General features: G+C 43.8%; 1 protein-coding gene across 2 annotated transcripts in view; it reads right to left on the bottom strand.

Annotated features, from left to right (window-relative positions):
* The window catches only part of NT5C2 (5'-nucleotidase, cytosolic II), a 79,439-nt gene extending 58,700 nt beyond the window's left edge, over positions 1-20,739 (bottom strand). For both annotated transcript variants that reach the window (XM_038757695.1, XM_038757696.1), the window contains exon 1: positions 20,724-20,739. The gene's annotated coding sequence lies outside the window, so the exon portion shown is untranslated. The remainder of the gene's footprint in view (positions 1-20,723) is intronic.
* Between the last annotated feature and the right edge of the window lie 1,337 nt (positions 20,740-22,076).

Raw genomic sequence — 22,076 nt, 5'->3', positions numbered from 1 at the left:
AAGGCAAGGAGAAGGATATAATTAGTTTAAAATACCCTGACAAGAGAGCCGTATAACTGTTCAACAATAGCTGATTAAGGGTGCCTGGGGAATTGTCCGTAGCAAATGCATCTGCAGGAAATGCCATATTTACTCCTATAACTGCCTCCACCGCATTGCTTTCCCACCTGATTTTCGACGCGGAAATAAAAGATTATTTCTTGTGCCACATCATTGCAAGCTGAAATAGTGGTGCAAGCATAGGAAGAGGAGGAGCATAGGAAGAGGAGTACTTCTAGAGGAGAATGAAGTACTACCATCCGCTCTGCGGTAGAAAGAGAAGGGAATAAGGGGATTGCCATAATTCACTGAGTGGCTACTGTGGCAAAAGCGCAGTAGAAATAAGAGACCTAATCTCAGTGCCCTCTTACCTTCCTCTCCCTTTCCCATCCTCATTTCATCTTCCTTCTTTTCCTGTCTTTATTGTTAGACTTAATTATTATATAATACAGTGAAATAGGCCCACTTCTGTTTTAAATTTACAAGAATTACGCAAAAAAAGTGTGCCAACTGTGGAAGTAAATGTGGCAACACTTTCATACAGGTAATGATTTGCTAGACATCCTGAAAAACGTTTTGGAGGTTAAAGTTAATCTAGGTTTCAAGTTTTTAAGGCTGAGATACCAAAACAACGTATAAAACCACATGTTGACAATTACTCATTTCAAATCAAAAGATAAGGCAACCTACTGAGAATTCTGTACGCATGACATTAACCTGCATTAACCCTTAGTTTATGAACTAAATTTTTCCATACTTTGAACATATAAATACAGCTCTGTGGAACTGCAAGGCGTAGTGTTAACACACACACACTCACACCAAAAAAAAAAAATCACCACCGAATTTTTCTTTGAGACAGCTTTGTTCCAAACAATCCCATAAACCTAAAATCTTATTCCCTTGAAAATATGGGAGACTATACATGGAGCTCATTAAAGGCAGCTTTAACTCTTCCACATTGGGAAGACAAACTAGGAGTAGATTTGTGAATGATAAACACAACTTGCTTCCAATTTGTCTATAAATACAACACATGTTAAAAACTACAGACTATAAAGAGAGATGGACTAAAGCATCCTATGCATTTGTAAGTAACCAGGATACACAACTAACTAGTTGGGCAGCTGAGATTCTTAATTGTAAGTACCTGTAATGCAATGCTCTGTTCTTTAGTTACAATTCTATTTTGAGGTTATCATCTGTAAATAGCCTTAAATATGAAAAACTTGCACGGAGACTTCAGAAACATACCAGAACGATTTACAGAAATAGTGCCTTTGCTAAGGCTACTCTGATTCATGTTTCCATTACCGTCCCCGATTTCGAGAGCAGCAAACAACATTGTATGCATAACTCTCCTCCAACCTGAGTGTACCAGATTCTTGGCCTAGGAACACATCTGGCTACTTAAGACAACATTTTAAATAAAGTCAAGCACAACTTTTCAGGAATCAAGACTTCTAAACATCCTGGTTGAGAAGTGGAATTCTAGGAGACGGAACTGGTATTTGCCGGTCTGATCCATGTCACTAAAAAAAATTGTGGGAGCTTTTCCGTTGGATGGAAAAAAAAAAGGACACAAAGACAGGGGGTATTCCTGAATATTTCTGGTGAGCAGAGCTAAGCTACCGCTTCAACGGTGAAGGAGAACTACACAGTCACAATCACCACCAACCACCATTGACTGAGCTACAACTACTCTGGCCAAGCAGGTCTCCCCTAGAACTTCATCCTGATGATGATGGCATTTGTTAAAAACTTAGTATGTATGTGCCAGGCAATGTACTAAGCACTGGGGTGAATACAAGCAAATCAAGTTGGACACAGTCCCTGTCCCATGTGGGGCCCACAGTCTCAATCCCCATTTTCCAGATGAGGTAACAGGCAGAGAGAAGAAGTGACTTGCCTCAGGTCACACAGCAGACAAGTGGCTGAGTCAGAATTAGAACCCATGACCTTCCAGGCCTGTGTTCTATCCACTGTGCCGTGCATCCTCTAAATGACTGATTTCACCAAAACCAAAAATTTCCCCCATCTCAAACCAAAAACAGTTCCAGAAATATCATTTTACTAGGAAATGTAATTATGAATTTCATTGCAGATGAGCCTTTGTAATGCAGGAAAACTCAAATAACACTGAGTATTAGAAAAAAATGAAAATGAATAAGACATTGAATTCTGGTTTAATTATATTTTGCTGCTTGGGTGATTTGAAGTTCAACTCCTATTTCCATTTGTTTCAAGTCTTTAATACAAGCTTTAGGAGACAATTACAAAGCATCCTAATCTTATTTTTTCATTCTTTTTTTTTCTGAAATCCAATCAGAAACATTTCTCCAGTGGAATTTAATCAGCCTCTCAAAAAGCAAAGTATATAAAGAATGTCTAAATGCTAGCGCAAATATCTGGCAATGTCCTAAAACAATTTATGGTCTACTATAAAAAACTGATTTTTTAATCTGCAGCCTTATTTTAAAACCATTTGATTTTCCAGTAAGAAGACTTCAAAGTAATTCCTTGTTCCACTTTCAGCGTCTCTCCCCTACCCGCCAAAAAAGTACACTGTAAAATTAAATCCCTTTCGAAGTGCAAACAAAAAGTTGACAAAGCTTAGAAGATGAAACTTTATCTAGCACTGCTTCGGAGGATTTGAATTCAATGGGACAAAAAGTCATCAAAACTTAGAAGATGAAACTTTATCTAGCACTGCTTCAGAGGATTTGAATTCAATGGGGGGGTGGTTTATATTTTTGAAGTTTATATCAGAAACCATGGGCCTGCCTTGATAAGGTGGTTTGATAAGCCAAAATTATATTAGGAAAAAAAACTCTGCTTAATTTGCTTGCCTTTTTTGGCAAGTCTCTAGAGTTGAAATAGAAGTAGCTCCAAAGATGGTCGTGGTGGCTCTGTCATGAAGCAACACCTTTTAGGGGGCTGGCCTTGGACTGGCTAGGGAAAAGACCAAGGAAGGCCGGGAATCTCTTGCTCGGTGGACTGGGATGGGTGAAGCTGGACTCTGGATCTCTGGCCAAAACTGGGCTCTTCCATAATCAATCAACGGTGTTTATTGATTATGGACATAGTAAACGGGACATAGTAAGCGCTCAATAAATACGATTGATGTTGATGATTGAGTGCTTATTGTTTGCAGAGCACTGTACTAAGTGCTAAGTGTCAGCAGACAGGATTCCTGCCCTGGAGGAGCTTACAGTGAAGTGGGGGAGGCAGACATTAAAATAAACTACAGATGGGGAAATGGCAGAGAATTAGGATGTAGGCTGGGGTGGGGTGAGTATCAAAGTCCTTGAGGGTTGGGGTGAGGCGAAAATCCAAGTGCCTAAGGAGCACAAACCCCAGTGCATAGATGACACAGAAGGGAGGCCAATAGGTAGAAAAATGAAGGATAAATAAGGGAAGCTCTTTTAGAGGAGGTGTGGTTTTAGCATGGCTTTGAAGATAGGCACAAAGAGGGAGGGAGTTCCAGGCTACAGGGAGGATGTGAGCAAAGGGACGTCAGCAAGACAGATGAGATCAAGGCCCCAAAATTATCCTGGGTTAAGAGAACTATGAAACGGGAAGAGTTAAGTGGAGGAAAATCATGTACATTCAAGAAGAATGCCAAGGAACAAACAGTGCTCATTTTCCCCATGGCCTGTGTTCCTGCTGACCCCTGCCCTTAGGCCTGTCCCTCTAGCTCCAGAAAGCTTAGACTTAGCACTTCTGGCTCTGCCTGCAGGTCCTGGTGTAAGGAACCCAAGTTTCAGGGCAGGCTGGGCCTTCCCACAAAGTGTGGCCAAGTTCAAGTGACCTCAGATGAGCCTCAGCACCCTTGCTTCCCCCTTAGTTTTCAATTTCAATTCACCAAAGAATTGAAATTAGGATAGTCTTCTATCTGGTTTATTTGACAGTCCAGTTTTCAGCTGATCTGTCCCCTACTCGGTATGGACAGGTCACTGGACATCTTTCTACCCAATACAACGGCCGAAGCTCCCTATATTTCGGTTCCTGCCATTGAGTTATGTGGCTCAGACGTGGCTCCAGAAAATCGCTAGAACCCACAAAGGCCCTGAAACAAGTGGGGAGTCCAGGGGGCCCCCAGGACAAATTCTTTACATTGGCGTAGGCTCGGATCGATTTCTGCAAAACGGCCCATACAGTGTCACTGCTATCTGATGCCGCATACGTCTCCGAGACCGGTAGTCACAAGACTTGGCAGTGGCCACCCTAGTTGAGGTCTTGCAGGATGGGCTGAATTCTCCCATGGGAAGTAGTCCCCAGCAGGAGTGTGGGGTACATATGAACTTCATCCCCTTTGCCGGGCACATCTTCAGAAAAAGAAATTGAAGTCTTCTTCAGATTCCAAAGAGGCTTGGGTCTTGGGTTCAGGTGAATTAGGGAAGGCCAAATTAATTTTAATTTCAGGGATTTTAAACTTCTTACTAAATCCATTGAACTCCTCTAACCGGCGTACCTAATGCAACTGAGTTTCACACAAAGGGACGGAAGGGGTTACAAATAACATTTGCCAACCTACTTATATTCACAGGCTTAATTATAATTCTGTTTTATACGACCAAACAAGTGACTAATACAAAATTGATTCATCCCCTAGGATAATAAAAGGCTTTGTTTCCGTGTATAAAATGTATCTAGCCTATAGAGTCTCACCTTCAGTAAACAACTGAAACGGAAAAATCTCAGGGGCTTTTGATTGTATAACAGGTTTCAGGCCTAAATGTCCGACGTACTTCTCCAGAGTCGCTACAAAGGGGAGTTGCTTTATCTACCCTGAAAAAGGAAGTTATGAGCCACAATAGTTCTGTTGCAACAGGAAGCCGAGCAACTGAAACTGGAGGATGGGGATGAGCGGCAAACTGAAATGAACACAGTAAAATCTCAAATAACAATGGATTTGCAGTTTTACAAGTCGGTGGGTAAATGAGTCGACTCAGCAGAAAATAGGAGGCTGGAATCTTAAGGTTGCGGATTTTTCGTAACCTAGAAAAGCGAAAAAAGGAGAAGAAAAAAAAAAAGAACTGAGGACTAGTCTCCGGAGAGAGAAGGGGGCTTCCTAAAAGGGCTTAAAATCTAGGGGACTGCTGGAGATGTTAAACTTTCGGCCTGCCCCAAGCTCAGACAATCGTGGGCTAGGACAGCTGCATTGTTAAAAAAAAACAGAGCTCAACTAGCCACTCTTCTTAGAAGGGCAGAAATGGTGATGGTTGACCATTTCGATTATCTCTCAAGCACTAGGGATCTACTTACTAATAATAATACTACTGAGAGCTCACCTCCTTCAGGAGGCCTTCCCAGACTAAGCCCCCTTTTTCCTCTCCTCCTCCCCCCCACCCCCCCGGCCCTACCTCCTTCCCCTCCCCACAGCACCTGTATATATATATATATGTTTGTGCAGATTTATTACTCTATTTTACTTGCACATATTTACTATTCTATTTATTTTGTTAATGAGGTGCATTAGCTTTAATTCTATTTGTTCTGACGGCTTGACACCTGTCCACGTGTTTTGTTTTGTTGCCTGTCTCCCCCTTCTAGACTGTAAGCCCGTTGCTGGGTAGGGACCATCTCTATATGTTGCCAAGTTGTACTTCCCAAGAGCTTAGTACAGTGCTCTGCACGCAGTAAGTGCTCAATAAATACAACTGAATGAATGAATAATAATAATAATGGTTTTTATTAAGAGCTTACTATGTGCAAAGCACTGTTCTAAGTGCTGGAATAATGATGGTATTTGTTAAGCACTTATAATATGCAAAGCACTGTTCTAGATACAAGGTAATCAGGGTGTCCCACGTGGGGCTCACAGTCATTATTCCCATTTTACAGATGAGGTAACTGAGGCACAGAGACGTTAAGTGACTTGTCCAGAGTCATACTGCTGATAAGTAGTAGAGCCGGGATTAGAACCCACGACCTCCGATTCCCAAGCCCGTGCTCTTTCCACTGAGAGGCAGCGTGGCCTAGTGGAAAGAGCAACAGAGCCTGGGAGTCAGAGGACTGGGTCCTAAATCCTGGCTCTGCTGTGTGACCTTGGGTAAGTCATTTAACTTCTCTGTGCCTCAGTTCTCTCATCTGCAAAATGGGGATTCAAAAATCTGTTTTCCGTCCTACTGTGAGCCCCATATGGGAACTAATTATCTTGCATCTACCCCAGACCTTAGTAATAATAATAATAATGATGGTATTTGTTAAGTGCTTACTATGTGCAAAGCATTGTTCTAAGCGTTGGGGGGGATACAAGGTGATCAGGTTGTCCCATGTGGGGCTCACAATCTTATTCCCCATTTTACACGAGGGAACCGAGGCCCAGAGAAGTGAAGTGACTTGCCCAACGTCACACAGCTGACAGTTGGCAGAGCCGGGATTTGAACCCATGACCTCTGACTCCAAAGCCCATGCTCTTTCCACTGAGCCACTGTAGTACAGTCCTTAGCACATAGAAAGTTCATAAGAAAAACCACAATTATTATTAATACCCCAAGGTCCAAGCTTTTCTCTCGTACATATATGGTTGACCTTTGTATGTGAAGATAAAGCCACAACCCAGGAAGGTAAGTCCGGGAATTCAAGAGTCTTTGAAGGAGTAATAATAACTGCGGTATTTGTTAAGCACTCCCTATGTGCCAGGCACTGTACTAAGCACTGGGGTAGATACAAGCTAATCAGTCCCTGTCCCACATGGGGCTCACAGTCTTAATCCCCATTTTACAGATGAGGTAACAAGGCACAACGCTCCCCGGCTTCAAAGTCCTCCTGAAATCCCTCCTCCTTGTGGAGGCCTTCCCTGATGACATCGCCCAACCTTAATCTCAGCATTTTTGCCCTGACCATGGCACTTTACATATCAATTTATGTACTTGCTATTCAGGCACTTGTTTATTCTCCCACCCGTTTCCATTCTCTTTTTCCTCCAGTCTGTAAATTATTTTGTGGGTTTCTCCCGTTAGACCAGCAATCTCCTCAGGGTCAGGGATTGCCTTTTACCTCCGCTGTAATCTCCCAAATTCTTCGTACAGTGTTCTGCATACAGTAGACACTGGAATACTATACTGTGCTCTCCCAAGTTCTTAGTACAGTGCTCGGCATTCCATTAAGTGCTCAGTAAATACCATTTCCATCCAAACCCCCACCTGGTTCAGGCTCTTTTCATCTCCCAATTAGATTACTAGTTTAGCCTCCTCACTGATCTCCTTGCACCCAACCTGGCCAAGTGGCAACAGTACAGGTTCTAATCCAGGCTCTGCCACTTTTCTGCTAGGCGACCTTGGGCGTGTCACTTAACTTCTCCGGGCCTCAGTTACCTCATCTGTAAAATGGGGATTAAGACTGTGGTGCCTGTTAAATGCACGCTTTGTGCCATGCACTAGACTAAGCGCTGTGGTAGACACAAGATCATTCATTCAATCGTATTTATTGAGCACTTACTGTGTGCAGAACACTGTACTAAGCGCTTGGAAAGTACAATTCAGCAATAGAGAGAAAATCCCTGCCCACAATGGGCTTACAGTCTAGAAAGGGGGAGACAGACATCAAAACAAGTAAACAGGCATCAATAGAAATATACAGAATTATAGATATATAGGCATAATCTGACCAGAGACAGTTCCTTAGCTTTATTTGGTGTGACTTTGACTGCTTCTAATGGGAGGAAGAAGCACCAAGCACTGTGCTAAGCACTGGGATAGACACAAGATAATCAGACCAGACACGATTTCTTAGCTTTATCTGTCTGGCCTGACTTTCTCTGACTGTTACTAACGGCAGCAAGAAATAGTCAATGTCTTCTGGCCTCCAGTGCTGCTCTGACTGCAGGAACAATTCAATTAATAAAAACTTTTGCTAGCTCCCAGGGGAGAGCAATAGCTTCCTATGGGATGCGGGAAAGGGGAAGGGACGAGCAATGAACATAAAAATGTAACATCTTGGAAGGGAATCCCTGTGATTTTCAAGGAGTAGAAGGTGGAGGGGCCTAAATTTCAATCACATTCTGTTGAAACCCTGATGATATCACACCAGATTCTACTGTTTCTCTGAATACAGCAAGATCGCTGTGGGCAGAGATGACATCTACCAACTCCGTTGTATTGTACGATCTTAAACAAATGTACGGATCTGAAAGCTGGACAGTGAAAAAACAGGAAAGAAAGAACATCGATTCTTTTGAAATGTGGTGTTGGAGAAGATTTTTGCGGATATCATGGACTGCCCGAAAGACAAACAAATGAATTATAGAGCAAATTAAACCAAAGTGGTCTTAGGAAGGCCAAATGACTCGACTTGGATCAGCATATTTTGGACACAATCAGGAGGGCTAATTATCTGGAGAAAACACTAATGCTAGGCAAAGTCCAGGGAAAACGTGGAAGAGGCAGACCAACAGCTAGATGGATAAAGACCATAACAATGATAATGGAAGAACCATTAGAAAGGTTGCGGATTATGGCAGAGGGCAGAATAATACTAATGTTGGTATTTGTTAAGCGCTTACTATGTGCCAAGCACTGTTCTAAGCGCTGGGGTAGACACAAGGTAATCAGGTTGTCCCATGTGGAGCTCACAGTCTTCATCCCCATTTTACAGATGAGGGAACTGAGGCCCAGGGAAGTTAAGTGATTTGCCCAAAGTCACACAGAGCCAGGATTTGAACCCATGACCTCTGACTCCAAAGCCCGTGCTCTTTCCACTGAGCCACGCTGCTTTCGTGACAGACAAAATGTTCTGGGGAAAGTATATCCGTGGAGTCACTATGAATTGGATATGACTCAAAAGCACTTAATAATAGTAGTAATAAAAGCATGCAGTATAGTGCTCCACACCCAGTATGTGCTCAATAAATACCTCTAATTGATTTTTTTTTAATGGTATTTGTTAAGCACTTACTACGAGGCAGGCAATGTCCTAAGTCCTGGGGAAGGTACAAGATCATCAGGTTGGATGCCGTCCATATCCCACACAGGGCTCAAAGTCATATGAGGTAACTGAGGCACAGAGATGTTAAGTGACCTGCCCAGGGTCCCTTAACAGCCAAGCGGTGGAGCTGGGATTCGAACCCAGGTCCTTTTGACTCCCAGACGCATGCTCCTTCTCCTAGGCCACGCTGCTTCTCGATTGTCTTCCTGCCCCTCAAAGAGTAGCCTAGATAGCTCCTATAGCTTTATTACTCTATTTCTTTATCTTACTTGTACATATCTATTTTATTTTGTTAATATGTTTGGTTTTGTTCTCTGTCTCCCCCTTCTAGACTGTGAGCCCACTGTCGGGTAGGGACCATCTCTATAGGTTGCCAACTTGTACTTCCCAAGCGCTTAGTACAGTGCTCTACACACAGTAAGCGCTCAATAAATACGATTGATTGGAGCGACAGGTGGTCAATCATATTTACTGAGCACTTACCGCGAGCACAGTACTGTACTAAGCGCTTGGGAGAGTACAATACACCAGAGTCGGTAGACACATTCCCTACCCACAGGGAGCTTACAGTCTAGTCAGACCATGAGCTACCAGTTATAGCGCTTCCATAACTGAACCAAGGACTCTCTACGTGATACCTCACTGATTACATGAACGGCTAGTGTCCTTCCCCCGACCCTGGGAACAACTCATCTTTGAATCTGTTCTGAACGACCTCTACAGAGAAAGTATGATGCTGGTGGACTGTAACCTTGGCAACAGCTCTTCAAAACGAGGAAAGGGTCCCCCTGAAACTTCTATTTCAGGCCAAGCATCACCAGTAACTCACTTGGAACCAAGTCGAAAACATTTCAGTTCAATGACACGAAACACAGATGCACGGGGGTAACGGGCAAAGTATTTAACACCTAGCGCTGTGAATGAGATACGGTGCACATTTTTCAAAGCATTCACGGCTGATGGGGCAATGATTGCTTTTAAGTCAAAAATGCTACCAGGTGGCAATCGGATACAAACATTTGTCATTTCTCGAGTTGTTTTTTTGAGAAGGGGGTTTTAGACATACCTGAAAATAATGCCCCCAAATTAAGCGCAATTGAAAAAAAATTAGCCTAAATGCATTCAGCCCTATTCCACGAAAAACGAGTGGCTAAACTTTTTAGAGGGACGATGAACAATTTTTTCACGCGGTCATCATCACTGCCACCCTCAGAGAGTCAATGTGGCTATGCTTCGGCAGCTGCACGAATCCCCATGGCCTTAAGCACACATCTTCCCTGGAGCAGGCTGCCAGGGAAGAAAAACATACATGACGGGAAGCAGGCATTTGGAAGACCATGGCTGGCTGGCCTCTGCTCAAACCACACCAGTCTAATATAAATTAACAAAGAAAGAGGAGAAAGAAACATTTTTAAAAATAAATGTTTACTTGAGGGGGGGAAAATGCCTCAAAAAAGAGTTTCTGGTACTGAAAGTTGAACTGGGGTGCTTCAATATTTCCGGAGAAGGGAAATGTTTAAACTCAGCTGAACTGCTTGCGTTATTTCTAACCCTTAGACAGCTTCTTTTTAGACAGTCAGCTGATCTCTGCTTGTTGTACTGCAAGGTTTTATTTCACTGTTCATGCACAGTAAAGTTTTCACTTGCTCCAACTTACACTGTGTTTACACATCACAGTCAGCTGAGGGTGACTGGAGCAGAAGATCTTTGCACCTGGCATTTTCTCACTGGCCAGATCAAAAATTCGGATCACGTAGTCTTGGAAATGCAAATGTATTGCCCAATCTTCTAGTGCTTTAGAATATTTTTCTTAGTGATACTTATGAACAGTGAAGCATAAGATTCTAGACTTGATTAATCAAAGGACTGATACTATTTTGTGAATATTTCAACATCAAGCCACGGAACAAAAGGCTTCTTGTTCTCTCAAGAAAAACAACATAGTTGAGGGGAGATCTTGCCGAATGAGAAACTCTGGACCTGTTGCCTTGGCAATTCCTTGTTCCATTTGAAGAGTCAACATGCACTTAACTAGTCTGAAGTTGCAACAGATGACTGGCAATCTTTGTTTTTTAACTCTTCTGCCTGTCCCTACAGTTCTAAAGCGTCACAGAAAAGGTTGTGTAATCCTGCCAATGACATTACATTGAACAGATGCACTCTAACCGGGCACTTCAGACATGTTTAGCAATAGGATAATCGGCAGAACCTCGATGGTGCTGGTTAGTTTCAGAAACACACGCCTATAGAGAATTCTGGGTTTTGCCTTAATTTGAAAGGGGAAAACCGAATTTTGAAGAAAACCCGAGCTACGCCAACAGGACCAACATTTCTGGAGCTTGAACTGTTAGTCTCATTTTTAGGCCTGCTTTGGGCACTCAACATGGGTTCACTCACTTATCAAAGACTTGGGAGCCTATCTCCCTCCCTGCACCCCATTACAATCAAAGGTCGGGGTGGGGTGACCTTGGGATAACTCTCCAGAGTTCAGACAGACTGGGGGGATAGCACGTCTAATGTCAATCAGATAAACTTCCACGCCAATCAATCAAATGGACTTCCGGGAGTATCAAAAGACCCAGGCTATTATTAACGTAAGCAACGTCATTCCCAGGTCAGGACAAAGGTCCAGTGGCAACAGCATGCTTGGAGGAAGATAAAGACAGCATTCTCCCCAGTTGGAAACGTGATGAAATGCCGAGATGACATTTCATTTAACTACTCTGCCACTACGGATTCCCAGGAGGAGAGGATTCAACCAGCTTCTGAGCCACCGCACTGGCCTGTGACGGCAGTGTCAGGGATGGGTTTTCGGGATAAGGGACTACTTGGAAGCCAGGGGCACCCTGGCCAGAGACAGACTAGCTCCCCATTCAAGGAACACCTCCTCTCCCCCAGGGCTGGGCCAATATGGGAAAGCCACCATCATCATCATCATCAATCGTATTTATTGAGCGCTTACTATGTGCAGAGCACTGGACTAAGCGCTTGGGAAGTACAAATTGGCAACATATAGAGACGGTCCCTACCCAACAGTGGGCTCACAGTCTAAAAGGGGGAGACAGAGAACAAAGCCAAACATACTAACAAAATAAAATAGAATAGATATGTACAAATAAAATAAATAAATAGAGTAATAAATATGTACAAACACATATACATATATACAGGTTTCAAATGGGCTGGAAGAATCCCAGAAAGGACCATCCAAGCTAGGAAGGTGCACAACAGAATTGTGTGCAGTTGCAACCATATTCTTTGGCTTTCACTCAATACAATAAACCTTTTCAAAATCCTGGGGTCCCACACTTGGAGGCCATCGGTGGGCCAGGGAGAGGGAATGTCCAGAACTGCCCTGATCCTGAAAGGATCATGATTAGCCCATGATTAGCCAGCTCAGATCCCGCCCAACAAGCCTGTGGCCCAAAGCAGGCTCCTGAAACCCTGCCATTCTAGTTTATCCAGGAGAAGTCAAGGTGCCACAGATATGGAGGCCTACTCAGAGCAGCATCTAATTAGGTCTTCCTAATACCATAAATAAAATAAATAATTTATTTATTTTACTTGCACATATCTAGTCTATTCATTTTATTTTGTAAGTATGTTTGGTTTTGTTCTCTGCCTCCCCCTTTTAGACTGTGAGCCCACTGTTGGGTAGGGACTGTCTCTAGATGTTGCCAACTTGGACTTCCCAAGCGCTTAGTACAGTGCTCTGCACACAGTAAGCACTCAATAAATATGACTGATTGATTTATTACCATGGGTTGCTTGACTGTGAGCCCACTGTTGGGTATGGACTGTCTCTATATGTTGCCAACTTGTACTTCCCAAGCGCTTAGTACAGTGCTCTGCACACAGTAAGCGCTCAATAAATACGATTGATTGATCGATTGATACTAAAATGCCACAAAAAGAACAAAGCATTCCGTCCTCTTTATAATAATGATGGCACTTTTTAAGCGCTTACTATGTGCAAAGCACTGGGGAGGATACAAGTGATCACGTTGTCCCACATGGGGCTTGCAGTATTAATCCCCATTTTACAGATGAGGGAACTGGGGCACAGAGAAGTGAAGTCACTTGTCCAAAGCCACACAGCTGACAATTGGTAGAGCTGGGATTTGAACCCATGACCTCTGACTCCCAAGACTGTGCTCTTTCCATTGAGCCACCCCTAATGAGTCAGGTATTATCAGCCCCAACATGCCACCCAAAATCTGCCATTATTTTCCCCCTGGGAGCCTTTAGGTAAGGCTTACGCATTCTCAGCCATTGATATACATAAATGATAGCTCAAAGAAAAGAAATCAAGTTCAATAATAGGGCCCAGAACTAGAAACTATGAGTAGTACAACAGTTCTTTCATAATGACACGCAAGGCCTATCCAAGCTACAGAGGTGCACAATAGAACTAATTATGTGCAGTTGCAACCATATTCTTTGGCTTTCACTCAGTACAATAAACTTTTTCAAAAATGACTCAAGTACTTTATGTTAGCAGGCCGGACGTGTACTTCATTTCTATTTTGCCCCAGGCGAGGCAGCGGGGGGGTGGAATTACTGTGTTCCTTCTTCCCACAGGAGCTGAGCTGGTCATTTGATCAATTCAGCCCTGTCCTGCCCAGTTCATTCTTGTTTTTGTGGTTTTCACCCTTTTTGACTAAAGTCGGGAGAGACAGTAACAGAAAACAAAAGAAATGACTGTCACACTATAATGGCCCCTCAAATGCTGCAAATATACAATTCTTTACAATTGCTCCACTTCTCACGCTGTGTCTAATTATCATCAATCAGTGGTGTTTATTGAGTGCTTACTGTGTGCAGGGCACTGTACTAAGCACTTGGGAGAGTACAACGCAAGTTGGAATACACGATTCCACCCGAAAGAGTTACAATCTAGTGGAGGAGACAGAAGGTCAAATAAATTATAGATGGGCGAATCTGCAGAGTATAAGGATACGTACATAAACGCTGTGGGGTGAAGGTGGAGTGAGTATCAAAGTGCTTAAGGGGTACAGACACAAATGCATCGGAGATGCAGAAGGGAGGGAGAATAGAATGGGGAAATATTAAGTTAGGGAAAATTTATTGAGGGAGATAGGACTTTAATAAGGCATTGAAGATGGCGGAGAGGCAACAATGCACATACTTATGGGCGTTAAAGAATAGACTGTGAGCCTGTCGTTGGGTAGGGACCGTCCCTATATGTTGCCAACTTGTACTTCCCAGGCGCTTAGTACAGTGCTCCGCACACAGTAAGCGCTCAATAAATACGATTGAATGAATGAATTAAAGCTGTCACATCTACAGTAGAATTATTACAACTGGGATGAGGGACATTTGTGGATCATAATACACGCTAAAATAATGCCACAACTAGAAATTGAGTCAAGTGCCCAAGAAGACTAAAACTGTTCTTTATTGACTTAAAATTTGTACAATATGTCCATGCCCTACTTTTCTAAACCCAGTTGGTTCAGATTATTCAAAACGGAACCCTCTGGTCTCATGGCTTCCCCTGAAGTACGCTTCGGTCACAAGCAGCCGTCCCAGCCTCCAATGCCCACCCAGGGTCAGGCTTTCTCTCTTTTTTTTCCCTCTCTCTCCCCCTCTCCCTCCCTCCCTCTCTCCAAAGGCATTGCCAAGGTATAAAGCAAAGGCAGCCAGGGCAGAAACAGGGGACGGTTCCTCAACTCACCTGCTCCAGATGCTGCCACTCTGGTTTTTTGCTGGGCTCCCTGGAGTTCTGCCCTAGTCAGGCAAGAAGCAGTAGCAATATCGAGTAGTCTTGGGAGTGTAAGTGTGTACTAATTAATCAATCAGTTATATTTATGGAGCACTTACTATGTGCAGAGCATTATTCTAAGTGCTTGGGAGAGTACAACAGATTCAGTGAGCATGTTCCCTGCCCAGAGCGAGCTTACAGTCTAGAAATTACAGAGGAGGCCCTTGGAGAATCATCCAAAAGATGCAAATAACAAGATCCTTGACCTCAGTGAGTTTCTAATCTAACACAGTCTAATCTAGTCGCTATCATAGCGACTGTTCCCCCTTCACTACTCTGAGGTACTTCCAAGAGACGCTTTTACCTCTTGAAAAACCCTTGACTTGCAAAATTATTATAGTATTTAAACTTGACAGCTAAACTTTAGGAGAAATAGCTTTCAAATCTTCAAAATGTTAAGGTGCGGCCATGAATGAACTCTGAACTTTCCCTCCCCACTCACTGTTCTCTCCTCCAGCAGGTTTCTCATAGCTGTAGGACCCCAAAGAGATCCACATTCACATATTTCTCTACTTTTTCATGCCTAGTCATGATTTACGTATTTGAAAATTTGCCCAACGCGTGAACCTTCCCTGCTTCTGACATGTTTGCAATGCACAAGACTGACTGGGTCAAGTCTTCAATTAAGACTAAAGACAAAACAAAAAACCTTCGTCTAAACCAAATACAGGGCCTAGACATTTTATAGGCGCTTCCAAAACGTCTCCATCACTGTGCTACTACAAGCCCAAGTGATCCAAGTACCCTCTTTGTAACCCCTAGAAGAGAAAGACGACTCTGCCCACAGGTGCTGAGAATCATCGTCCACGCTGATGACAACAGAGCTAGAGGAGGCTGTCAATGCAAAGCGTACATAAACTGGGCCAGAAGCACGACTTAAAAACCTATTATCTTAAGCATCTGCAATTTAGGACACTGTCAATAGCAGGGAGGCTCACTGCTGAGGAAGGGCATCAGATTTCCGTCGCCGGTACCTCAATCTTCTGCTCCCAAGCCAGACCTTGCTCGGGCAGGTTTCTTATCTCTCACCCTGGCAAACCTCCCCAGTTTCAGAGCGGCCACTTAGGAGCGATGAAAGAGTAGCTCTCTCTGCAAGGCTGTTCAGTCTCTCGGGTTTCCGCCGAGCGAGTTTAAAAAGACGGCAGTTGCGCTTTGAGACCCATTCGCTAGCAACTCTGCGGCTGAGTCTGTTTCTCACAGGAATCCCACGACCGCTTCAAATTTGGAGCTTTCGATCATTACTTAACTCAGGAGGATTTCAACCGATAGATCCACCTGTTTTTAAAGACTGCCAGACCCTGGAAGACTGTTGGGTGTGGACTTTGCCTTTGTTTTCTAATGAAGAATGTGTCTTTCTGATCCAACCTTTTCCTAAAGAACCTTCTCAAGGATGAACCGTGACTACTTATCTCTCCAGTGTGATCTCTCGTTGGTGCAGAGTTCATAAGACAGATCATATTATAAGCTAACCTGGGCTGACAAGGTTCAATGTACTGTCCAATGAGTATACCCCTTAGGGGGAGAACTGGGACAGGAGTGAGATCAGAAGGTTGGTGGCATTGAGAATAGATGGGAATTTAGGAACAGCCCACCGTGGTTTCTTAGGAAACACAAACTCCACTGTGACTGATGCCTCAAGATGACTAGCTGCCACGAACAAGCCGACTGCTGTGTTTTACCAGGCTTCTGGGTACTTTTTACCATTCAACACACGCCCATTCGCACCCTTAAAAACCTCTGGGCAACATTCGGGTCAAAAGTAATTTTTAAACAGCAACCGAATCCTGAAATGGAAAAAAAGGTGCGCTTGAGAGTCTGTGGTTTCGTGGCAGAAACCCCTAACACTGACGATGACTGTCAAAATGTAATGAAATAATTGCTCCTGTGCCTGGATGATGGCAGCCACTGTTGTAAAACTTAATTCCAGGCTGATACCTCGTTGCGGGGCCAGGCTTCAGTGCACTACTTAAAAACCTATCATAATAAAGCTATAATTAACATCTTTTGAAGTTCCCACCGTGCATTAGTCCTACTGTTTCAACACGTTCTCTTCTACATTAGCAACACTGGCTTCGGCTGCCCTGAAATACACAATGAGTCCAGGGACGGTGTGAAGTAAATGTGGCCCAACTTCTGCAATGGGGACCGAGACCTAGCAATTATGAGAATTTCAGTCTCGTAAAGAAAGACACTTGCAAACATCAAGCCGGCCGAAACTGTTCAACAAAAGCACAGCGATAAGGTTAGTTTAGACTGTGGGCCCACTGTTGGGTAGGGACTGTCTCTATATGTTGCCAACTTGTACTTCCCAAGCGCTTAGTACAGTGCTCTGCACACAGAAAGCGCTCAATAAATACGACTGATCAATTGATTCACCTCTACCTCCTACTGTTTCAAAGCTAGAAGCCGGTGTGGACGGAGAGGATCTGTGCCTGGGATGATGCCAAGGCAGTTGCATCATTATAATCACCTACGCCTCTCTTCCTCAACCTTCACAGGTTCTGGAGGTCCGGGGAGGGAGAGAGGAGGGGAATAAACGGCCATCTGACGACTATCGTGACGTCTGTATCATTCATTCAATCGTATTTATTGAGCACTTACTGTGTGCAGAGCACCGTGCTAAGTGCTTGAGGCAGAACCGCAGAAGTCGACAACGACAACAACAAAGTCACGGGCTGTCCTTTCTGGAGAAGGAAAGGAAGCTAGGGTAATGCAACCCGGAGCTCGCAGGAAATGGATAGAGTTGCCAATTCCTGCGTAAATTTTAACTTGCTAACTGCCAAAATACCTTACGGGGGGTTGAGGGGCCCATCCCATCCGTGCCCAGAGAATAAATGTCCTGTTTCCCTGTCCCAGATGGGACCTGTGGGTTCCCGTCCCCCTGCCATCGGGGAAGGAGTGAACTGGGCGAAGACGAGGCCTCGCTGACCAGAAGATAATAATAATAATAATGATGGCATTTGTTAAGCGCTTACTATGTGCCAAGCACTCTTCTAAGCGCTGGGGTAGATACAGGGTAATCAGGCTGTCCCACGTGGGGCTCACAGCAGCGTGGCTCAGTGGAACGAGCCCGGGCTTGGGAGTCAGAGGTCATGGCTCTGCCACATCATCATCATCATCAATCGTATTTATTGAGCGCTTACTGTGTGCAGAGCACTGTACTAAGCGCTTGGGAAGTACAAGTTGGCAACACAGAGAGACACTCCCTACCCAACAGTGGGCTCACAGTCTAAAAGGGGGAGACAGAGAACAAAACCAAAGGTATTAACAAAATAAAATAAATAGAATAGATATGTACAAATAAATAAATAGAGTAATAAATATGTACAAACATATATACAGGTGCTGTGGGCACATATCTGCTGTGTGACCTTGGGCAAGTCACTTAACTTCTCTGAGCCTCAGTGACCTCATCTGTAAAGTGGGGATGAAGGCTGAGCCCCACGTGGGACAACCTGATCACCCTGTGTCCCCCCCCAACAGCGCTTAGAACAGCGCTTTGCACACAGTAAGTGCTTAACAAATGCCATTATTATTATTAATCCCCATTTGACAGATGAGGTCACTGAGGCCCAGAGAAGTGATGATGATGATGGCATTTGTTAAGCGCTTACTATGTGCAAAGCACCATTCTAAGCGCTGGGGAGGATACAAGGTGATCAGATTGTCCCACAGGGGGCTCCCAGTTCATTCATCCATTCATTCAATCATATTTATTGAGCGCTTACTGTGTGCAGAGCACTGTACTAAGCGCTTGGGAAGTACAAGTTGGCAACATATAGAGACGGTCCCTACCCAACAGCGGGCTCGCAGTCTAGAAGGGGGAGACAGACAACAAAACCAAACATATTAACAAAATAAAATAAATAGAATAGTAAATACGTACAAGTAAAACAAACCGTCTTAATCCCCATTTGACAGATGAGGTCACTGAGGCCCAGACTTGCCCAAAGTCACCCGGGTGACAAGTGGCGGAGCCGGGATTTGAACCCATGACCTTCATTCATTAATTCAATTGTATTTATTGAGCGCTTACTGTGTGCACAGCACTGTACTAAGCGCTTGGGAAGTACAAGTTGGCAACATATGGAGACGGTCCCTCCCCTACAGCGGGCTCACAGTCTAGAAGGGGGAGACAGACAACAAAACAAAACGTATTAACAAAATAAAATAAATATAATAAGAAACATGTACAAGTACAGTCTTCATCCCCATTTGACAGATGAGGTCACTGAGGCCCAGACTTGCCCAAAGTCACCCGGGTGACAAGTGCCAGTCTTCGAAACTGTGAGCCCACTGTTGGGTAGGGACCGTCTCTATATGTTGCCAACTTGGACTTCCCAAGCGCTTAGTACAGTGTTCTGCACACAGTAAGAGAAGCAGCGTGGCTCAGTGGAAAGAGCACAGGCTTTGGTGTCAGAGGTCATGGGTTCAAATCTCGGCTCCATCACTTGTCAGCTGGGTGACTTGGGGCAAGTCACTTAACTTCTCTGTGCCTCAGTTCCCTCATCTGTAAAATGGGGATTAATACTGTGGGCCCCCCATGGGACAGCCTGATCACCTTGTGTCTCCCCCAGTGCTTTTCGTTACTATGTTTTGTTCTCTGTCTCCCCCTTCTAGACTGTGAGCCCACTGTTGGGTAGGGACTGTCTCTATGTGTTGCCAACTTGGACTTCCCAAGCGCTCAGTCCAGTGCTCTGCACACAGTAAGCGCTCAATAAATACGATTGAATGAATGGATGAATGAATGGACAGTGCTTTGCACATAGTAGGTGCTTAATAAGTGCCATCATTATTATTAGTAGTAGTAGTAGTAGTAGTAGTAGTACACATACATATCTTGTACATATCTATTCTACTTATTTTATTTTGTTAATAAGTTTTGTTCTCTGTCTCCCCCTTCTAGACTGTGAGCCCACTGTTGGGTAGGGACCATCTCTATATGTTGCCAACTTGTACTTCCCAAGCGCTTAGTCCAGTGCTCTGCACACAGTAAGCGCTCAGTAAGTACGACTGAATGAATGAATGATCTTGGACTTCTCCCCCTTCTAGACTGTGAGCCCACTGTCGGGTAGGGACCGTCTCTAGATGTTGCCAACTTGGACTTCCCAAGCGCTTAGTCCAGTGCTCTGCACATAGTAAGCGCTCAATATATACGATTGAATGAATGAATGAACTTCCCAAGCGCTCAGTCCAGTGCTCTGCACACAGTAAGCGCTCAATAAAGCAGCGCGGCTCAGTGAAAAGAGCCCGGGCTTTGGAGTCAGAGGTCATGGGTTCAAATCCCGGCTCCGCCACTTGTCAGCTGGGTGACTTGGAGAAGCAGCGTGGCTCAGTGGAGAAGAGCCCGGGCTTTGGAGTCACAGGTCATGGGTTCAAACCCCGGCTCCGCCAACTGCTAGCTGTGTGACTTTGGGCAAGTCACTTCACTTCTCTGGGCCTCAGTTCCCTCATCTGTAAAATGGGGATTGAGACTGTGAGCCCCACGTGGGACAACCTGATCACCTTGTAACCTCCCCAGCGCTCAGAACAGTGCTTTGCACATAGTAAGCGCTTAATAAATGCCATTATGAAAAAAAAAAGTCACTTCGCTTCTCTGTGCCTCAGTTCCCTCATCTGTCAAATGGGGATTAATACTGTGAGCCCCCCCCCCCCCCGTGGGACGTCCTGATGACCTTGCAACCTCCCCAGCGCTTAGAACGGTGCTTTGCACATAGTAAGCGCTTAATAAATGCCATCATTATTATTATTATTATTATAAGTACGACGGATGAATGAAAGGAATGGAGGGGGATGAAGAGGAAGGGGGGGGGGTCCCAGGGTAGGGGGAGAAGGAGCAGGCAGGAGGGGGCTTTCCAACTTGGACTTCCCAAGCGCTTAGTACAGTGCTCTGCACACAGTAAGCGCTCAATAAATACGATTGATTGAATGAATGAAGAATGAATGAATGAATGCGTGGCGCACTCACCGCTCCCTCCGCTCCCCAGCGACGCCAGCGCGCAACTGCCGCAGCGCTGCCTCCCGCCCCATCCCCGGCCCCGCCGGCCACGCCCCCTTCCCCTCCCACCAATCAGCGCCCCTCCCCGCGCCCCGTCCGCCAATCCGCTTCGCCCTCCTCCCACAGGCCACGCCCCCTCCCTCCCTAGGCCCCGCCCACCGAGCCGAGCCTAGGGACCAGGCGAAATTCCCGTGCTCAACAGCGCCGCAGAGCGGCCGCCCTCTTGTCCCCGGCGCGGGCGCTTGTCTTCGCCTCGGGCGCCGCTCCGACTTTTCCCTCCACCCCTAAGTTGCGGGACAGGAGCCTGTCGCCACGCTCCCGCCCCCAGGCGCCTCTTTGTCCTGCCCCGCATTCATTCATTCATTCACAATAATAATAATAATAATAATAATAATAATCAATCAATCAATCGTATTTATTGAGTGCTTACTGTGTGCAGAGCACTGGACTAAGCGCTTGGAAAGTACCAGTTGGCAACATATAGAGACAGTCCCTACCCAACAGTGTGTTCACAGTTTATTATTATTAGTAGTAGTAGTAGTAGTAGTAGTAGTAGTAGTAGTAGTATATTTTAATATTATTATATTATATTATTATATTATATTATATTATATTATATTATATTATATTATATTATATTATGCCATAATTATATTATCTTAATATATTATTATATTATATTATTATTATATTATATTATTATTATAATTATATTATTATATTATATATTATTATGTTTTAAGATAATATAATATTATCTTAATATTAATATAATATAATATTACATTATAGTATATTATATTGTGCTTTATATTATATTATATTATGACAATTATATTATATTAAAACATAATAATATAATATATAATAATATATTATATAGATGATACATCAATCAATCAATCGTATTTATTGAGCGCTGACTGTGTGCAGAGCACTGGACTAAGCGCTTGGGAAGTCCAAGTTGGCAACATCTAGAGACAGTCCATACCCAACAGTGAGTTCACAGTTATTATTATTATTATTATATTTTAATATTATCTTATGAGCATGTATTATGTTATATTATATTATATTAAAACATAATAATATAATATATAATAATATATTATATATATGATACATCAATCAATCAATCGTATTTATTGAGCACTGACTGTGTGCACAGCACTGGACTAAGCACTTGGGAAGTCCAAGTTGGCAACATCTAGAGACAGTCCCTACCCAACAGTGGGTTCACAGTTATTATTATTATATTTTTATATATTTTACATTATATTATATTTTATATTTTATTATATTATTTTATGTTATATTATATTA

The sequence above is a fragment of the Tachyglossus aculeatus genome, chromosome 16 (genome assembly GCF_015852505.1).
Source record: "Tachyglossus aculeatus isolate mTacAcu1 chromosome 16, mTacAcu1.pri, whole genome shotgun sequence".
NCBI classification, from domain to species: domain Eukaryota; kingdom Metazoa; phylum Chordata; class Mammalia; order Monotremata; family Tachyglossidae; genus Tachyglossus; species Tachyglossus aculeatus.
Note: the sequence above shows the minus strand (reverse complement) of the source record. Positions and strands in the feature narration are given on the sequence as shown.